This window comes from Dasypus novemcinctus, chromosome 9 (genome assembly GCF_030445035.2).
Source record: "Dasypus novemcinctus isolate mDasNov1 chromosome 9, mDasNov1.1.hap2, whole genome shotgun sequence".
Lineage (NCBI taxonomy): Eukaryota > Metazoa > Chordata > Mammalia > Cingulata > Dasypodidae > Dasypus > Dasypus novemcinctus.
Window position 1 is genome coordinate 117,234,304 of NC_080681.1, and position 6,625 is coordinate 117,240,928.

Genomic DNA, 6,625 nt, shown 5'->3' on the forward strand with positions numbered 1-6,625 from the left:
GGAATAGCAGCCTCGTAAGGTCCTCCCAGAGTCTTCCATCCATTCCAAGCCATTCTCCCCCAGGACCAAAAGTTCCCATCTGTCACTTCCTGGGCTCAAATCACTGGAAGGACTCCCTCTGGCCTGCCCTATAAGAAGCGCAAGCTCCTAGCGCAGCATGCAGAGCTCTTCACCCTCGTCCCGTGCTGCTTCAACCTTCGCACGTGCCCGGAAAGCTTCCTCTCCTCGACCTAACCCTGCCTCTTCCACCATGTTTAGGCCTAAACGTGGCCTAAACGTGGCCCGCTGGGAAGCCCTCTCTGAGCGCCTGTGCCCAAGCCGCGTGCCCTCCCAGCCCGATGGCCATACTCGGTTCCTTCGTTTGGTTATCTGACTGCTTCCCCCCCCCCAGACTGTGGGTCACCGGATCTTACTCATTTGGAATCTAGTCCCCAGTCCCGTGCCCAGCATACAGCAAGTGCTCAGTAAATACGTGCTACAAGGAGATGAACGCAAGGACGGGCAAATGTAAGTACGGGTGGTCCCAGGCCTCAACTCCATGCTTCCTCTCTGGGTGATCCTGTACCATCTTCAAGCTAGTGACCCCCAAGTTTGAATGTCCAGCCCACAGCTCTCCTGCCGCCTTGGGCTTCTGACTAATCTCTTGAAGTGAACCTGTGCCAAACTGAACTCTTGGTTTTCCCAAAACCCGTGCTCCCTACCCCATCTTAGCCATCTCGCTTCACGACACTACACCCACCTAGATACTCAAAAGCAGAATCCACAGCCATGCTGGATTCCTCTTTCCTCACCTCAAGTAGGATCTACCAACAATTCCAGTTGGTTCCACCTCCAAAACATATGCCGAACCCAACCATTTCTCTCCAAGTCCACTGCCTGCCACAAGCCTAATCCAGCTACCCTCAACTTTCCTGCAGCTCCCAGCTCCACCCCTGCCCCTAATGCCAGTCCTCGCAGCAGCCAGAGGTTCCTCTGCGAACGTAACTCAGACCACGTCACTCCCCTGCGTGCACCTGCCAAGGGCTGTCGTGATGCAGAGAGACAGGGGGCCTGGACCACACTTGGCAGTGAAGCCGGGCGCCCATGAGGCATGGTCTAGACACGTGCTGCGACTCCCATTTTTCTACATTCATACTGCAGTTGTTGGTTCGTCTTCTCCCCTGGGCTGGGGGTTGTTGGAGGATGGGGACTCATCTTTCCCAGCTTTGAGCAGGGCCCCTCATCCCACGGCACCTAGTCCAATGCTTACAACATAACAGGCACGCAGTAAATTATTTTTTGCCAGATTGTCCGAGAAAGGTAAATTTCTTTACAGAAGCTGTTATTAATAGCTGGAACCTGGAGGTTATCTTTAATTAATAAAAAATATTTATGCAAAACCATGCCCTCCAACGGCCTCCTGTTAGACCTATAATCGCCACTTTGCCCTTCTGCTCTGCTCCCACAGCCTCTTCTTAGCCACCCCCTCGCCCACTGCAGGCTCCGGCTTCCTGCTGCTCCAACAGAAGGCGTTTGTTCTGGCCTCAGAGCCTTTGCATGGTCTGCACTCCCTGCCCGATCGCTTCTCCCTCAGACCTTTGTATGTCTGGCTCCGTCTCGTGTGTCACTGGGTGTCACTGGGTGTCGGCTTGATGGCCCCTTTCCAGAAAGGCCCCCCTGACAGCCCCCGGCTAACACGTTTTGCAGGATCAGCACCTCCCCTCCACCATTTCCCCATTCCCCTGCCCACTCCCCACTTTACATCACGCGGGGCCGTTTCCTTTGCAGGGCTTCCTGCCTGACAAGCAGTTGCTTTATTAATTTGTTTGGCAGGTTTATCATTTGCCTCCTCCAGATCCGACAAGATCCCCAAGATCAAGGCCCCTGTGCGGTGGCGTACAGCCACACCGCTGAGCTCTTCCGAGGGCCAGGTCCTGTCCTGAGCACCTGATTGCACTTTCGCATTAAACCCTCAGACCCCCCATGCCCTACAACAGAGCTATTAGCATCTTGCCCATTTTACAGATGAGGAAACTGAGATAGAGTGGGGTCAAGTGGGTTGACCGAGGTCCCGAGGAGGAAGTGGTGGGAGCGGGGTAGAGCAGGAGCGCCAGAATCCAACAGGCCTGGCACTTGGTGGGCCCTAAGTAAGCCCTGGCCGAACAAATGAGTGAAAGAGTGGATGAATGCTACAACCGCAACACTGAGAGAGGCTGTCTGTAGGTGGCGGGATAAAGGATAAAGGGTGATTTCCTTTTTCTTCTCTCTGTAGTTTCCAAGTTTTTTTCAGTGATCTTGCAATCCATGTATAATTTAAAGTAAAATAAGCCTTAATTTAGAAAAATTCAAGGGTTCTGAGTAACGTCTAGGTTCAGGACTCTTATTCCCCCAACTTAATTTAAACCATTGTTTTTCTAGGGAAATTGAATAGAAAGCCGGCATTTTAAAGCTCTCTCCAAGTCTGCCCACTTCAAACAATGAAGAGATGAAGTAGAGAGAGCTGGTTGCCGCCTCGTGTGCTCCAGACAGGATCCAGGGGTGCATACCAATCAGGCTGCGGCAGGAAGGGGCCGCCGGGGCCACCGCACCCCCAGGGCCGGCCCCCAAGGAAAGAAAAAGAGTGGTCCAAACCCAGGAATGCCGCCTGGCCGGGCCGCACGGGGCAGGCACCAGCCCTAACCCCCGCGCCCCCTGCCCGCCCCCGGGAAGGCAGGTGGGCGGCAGCAGCGGGGGGGCCAAGTCCGAGAGCACCCCCTCAGCCGACAGCCTCTGGGGAGACGCAGCCACGGCAGGGAGCTCAGCGCCAGGCTCTCCTCCAGAGGCGGCCACGCTGGGGCCAAGAGGTCGTGGTCCTTCCCTAACCCCGCCCCCACCCCGCAGATGGGCACCCAGGGTGGCGGGACATGGCTGGGCCAGGCCCCGGAAGGGGCAGCGAGGTTCTGGGGTGCAGGGTCGAGAGCTGGGGCTCCGGGGCAAGCAGCTTGTGGTCCCCGCATTGCTTCCGCCGGTCACAGCTGGGTGACCTTGGACGAGGGAGATAAAGTGCCCCGGCCTGGGATCCTCGCAGGCAACACGAAGACAACGATTCTACCCAACCCTCAGCACGACCGAGGCCTAAACACGCTCCTGCAAGCCGCATGCGCAGCCGAGCCGCCGCGCCGAGAATACAAGTCATTGTCATTAGCTCTTTCCAGGCCCGGCCCTCGGGGGCCTCTGTGGACACTGGCGTTTTATTCTCAGCCTCGACCCTGAGCCACAGGGTGTGTGAACCCAGCTATGACCAGATGAGGCCTTGCCAGCTCTAGGAGGGGCAAGGGGCACGAATCCATTTCAAACTAAGGGTGGCAAAGTGTGTTGGAGATTCCAGACGGGGCGATTTCTCTCCCTCCTCACAGGCAAAACGACTTATACGAGGGGAGCACGGGGTTGCAGAGAGCGCTCAGGGTCCTGCCCCTTAGAGGCTCTGAGACCCTGAGTTGCTCAGCCTCTCTGAGACTCGGTTTCCTCACCTATAAGATGGGATCACAGTACCTACTGCAGGACGGCTAGGGGAATTAAACGAGTAATGTGTGAGAAAAGTGTGGCCCATACAAGCATAACAGAAGTCAGTCGCCTTTAAACAAAAAAAGCAGCTCTCAGTTATCTGTCTAAATAGTGAGTGGAAGTAGCCGGGATAGCCAAAAAGATAGCTGGCCTAAATCCCAGCTGTTTTTATCTTGGGCTTTCCTGGTGTTATTAAAATGGAAATATTTTCTGAGAAACTCCATCAGCTATACATGTAGGGGCTGAAGTGGCAGCAGGCTTGGGGGCATAATGGGAAACTCTGACAGGTGAGTTTGGCAGGGCTCCATTAGTGGTACCCAGGTGAAGCTATGCCTCTGCTTGAGGACGGTTCACCAGTTGCCCTGCTCTGCCACAAACCCTGCATTTTCCATTTTCTGACACTTGCATCAACTGGAACCCCCAACAGCTCAAGCCTCTGAGCCTTTGCACACGCTGTTCCTTCTACCCACACCTTTCCCTTCCCTGCTCCCCATTCTCCTGCTCTACTCTACCCACACTGCTGTCGATAACTGTGCTCGTGTCCATCTCCCCACCAGAGACCACAGACTGTACAAGGGCTATGGCCCGTGCATTCAGCAGTCTGAGTCCCCTCTCTTACACAGTCCCTGAATCCATATGGAGGGGTCCTGCCCAACGTTGGCCAAGTCGCTCCCAGATAGCTCTTGCCACCCTATCGGGACATCACGTCTCCCGCCAGCCCTGAGCTATCTGACCTGCCCAGCTGGTCTACGGACACCACTGCTGCTTCACCTGCCAGGTGCCGGGTCCTCCTGAGTGTGGCCATACAAGCAGCAGCAGAGCAGGCGCTCAGCCAACCGACTCCCCCTCCTCCCATTCCTGCTCTTCTTGGTACATGGTCAAAACTCGGTTTCTGGAGCAGAGAATTCATTCAGGGCGAGACACCACCCCACCACCACAGCTGGGGGTCCAGCCCAGCAGCTGCCCCCCGCACACTCCACCCATGAGGGCCCTAAAATCAGCCCTGGGGTAGCGTCACCTCGCCTGCCAGCTCCAGGAGAGGGGCTGCAACTGCGCTGCTCATGCACGTCCAGGCCTGGAGGGGTGCTGGGAAATGGTGGTCCACGGCTGGCTCTCCAGGGAATAAAAGCCCCCATTCTGTGGAATAAATACCCTCACTGTGGCCCTTTTCAAGCTACCAGCGTGACGTCACTGAACACACAGTACATTTTGTATATCATATGCCTATACAAGAGAGGCAAATAACCTCAGGCACGTAGATAAGAGCACTACAGTAAAATGAATAGGAAGCCTGCTCTCTGAGTACTTATTACCTTTGTTTTTAAGACAATTTATTTAGTTGTAAATTCACATACTAACAATTTTTTATAATGGCTGAGTTTAATAATCAACTCGCAAAATTCCCAAAATTTAGCACCCGGCTCCCGTTGTGGGTACCAGCTGGCCCCAGCACACACACTGCCCGGCGCCCAGCAGAGAGACCCTGGGAGCTCCCTGGGAGCTAAGGAAGGCGCTAAGGAAGGCGGCTCCCATGCCCTCCCCTGAGGCTGAGAGACACGGAGGAACTCTCCGGGGACACGTGATGAGGACAGACCTAAGAGGGGTCGAGGCGGGAGGGTCGGGTAGAAAGAGAACTTTGGCACACGCCACTGTTCATGAGTCCAACTTCCCACCGCCACCGCCACCCAGGACTTTCGGGGCCTTGGGGTGAGCACAGTGCCTCGTTCAGCATGGCTGAGCTGGGTGACGAGAGTGGAAAAGCACTGAAGACAATTTTGCAGAAGAAATCACGGCAGTGCAGTCAGGGAGGCCCAGGCTTGAGACCCGGCTCCTCGGCTGACCAGCGGGGGGCCTCGGGCAGCCCCTTAAATGGCTGCATCTCCTTTTCCTCATGTGGGAAATGGGTATGAACCCACCTTCCCTGCTGATTACCATGGTTGTTGTGGAAACAAAGAGATAATGGACACGAAGTACAACAGAAATCCAGGTTACCGTTATCCTATCATATACATCACCTTCTTTATCTTTTCAAAATTTATCTAACCAAGAAGATGATATTCTTTCCACTCTGCTCCTTCCCACTGTTCCAGAAAAGATATCATATGTGTAAAGTGCTAGCCCAGCACCTGGTACTTACCAGAAACTACAAATGTCTATTAATTTACTATTTATCTAATTAATAGGAGACCTGGGCCTTGGGGAGTCTACACAGCTTTCTTCCTCTCCCCAGACACTTCCAAAGTAAAAACCTGAAACAGTACAACTAAGGAATCATCAGCTATCAGACACATACGTATTCAGCCACTATTTATTGAGCACCTACTATGTGCCAGGCTGGTGACCAAGGAGAGACATGGTCCCTGCTCTCGAAGGCTTGCAGTCCATTGGAAGATGTCAACACCCCTCCATCCCCCCCAGGTCAGGGCTCTGGCAGAAAGATGCCTGACCCAGCTGGAAGGAGGTGAGAGAGGACAGAGGGAACGGCGAGGGCAAAGGCTCTTGGCGGAAGGCAGCAAGGGAAGTGGGGGGCCCTCGGTGTGGTGGGGCAAAATGAGAATCAGACGGGAGCCCAGGGTGAGGCCCTGCAGGTCCCCAGGGGTTCTGAGTCGCTCCCTGACAGCTTAACGGGAAGGGCAGCCCTCCCCACAGTCACAGAAGTGCACGATTCCCAGTCCACGCCCCTTTCTGGTCTGTGTGCCTTCTAGAACACTGGACACTGTGGGGGCCCAGGGCTGGGTGGATGGACAGATGCTGCTGCTCGCGGCCATTCAGGCAGGGCCTGCAAGGAAGGGCTGTGCATCCTAATGAGCCTGCCCCACCTGTCCTCTCTCTGCAGTCTCCGAAGAGGAGCAGATGGGGCTGTGGGCAGGTGGGGCTTAGCTCCCACTTGAATCCCTAGGGGTGGTCAAGGACTCTGAGCAGCCACTCAGTCCCGGGGGGAGGGGGGTGCTGCCCACTCCCCATCAGCTCCCCGCTGAGGGCTGAGGCAGGGCCCAAAGGCTCTCACAGCCAAAAGAAGAGTCCTGACCCAGTGCCCAAGGACCCCACCCCCAGGGACCCGGGCTTCCTGTGCAGCCTCCTCGGAGAGGGAGGAAGAAGTGCC

At 55.4% G+C, this 6,625-nt stretch overlaps 1 protein-coding gene across 7 annotated transcripts in view; it reads right to left on the bottom strand.

Moving 5' to 3' along the window:
• The window catches only part of ARHGEF10L (Rho guanine nucleotide exchange factor 10 like), a 169,667-nt gene that overhangs the window by 142,037 nt on the left and 21,005 nt on the right, over positions 1 to 6,625 (bottom strand). The gene's annotated exons all lie outside the window — the stretch shown is intronic.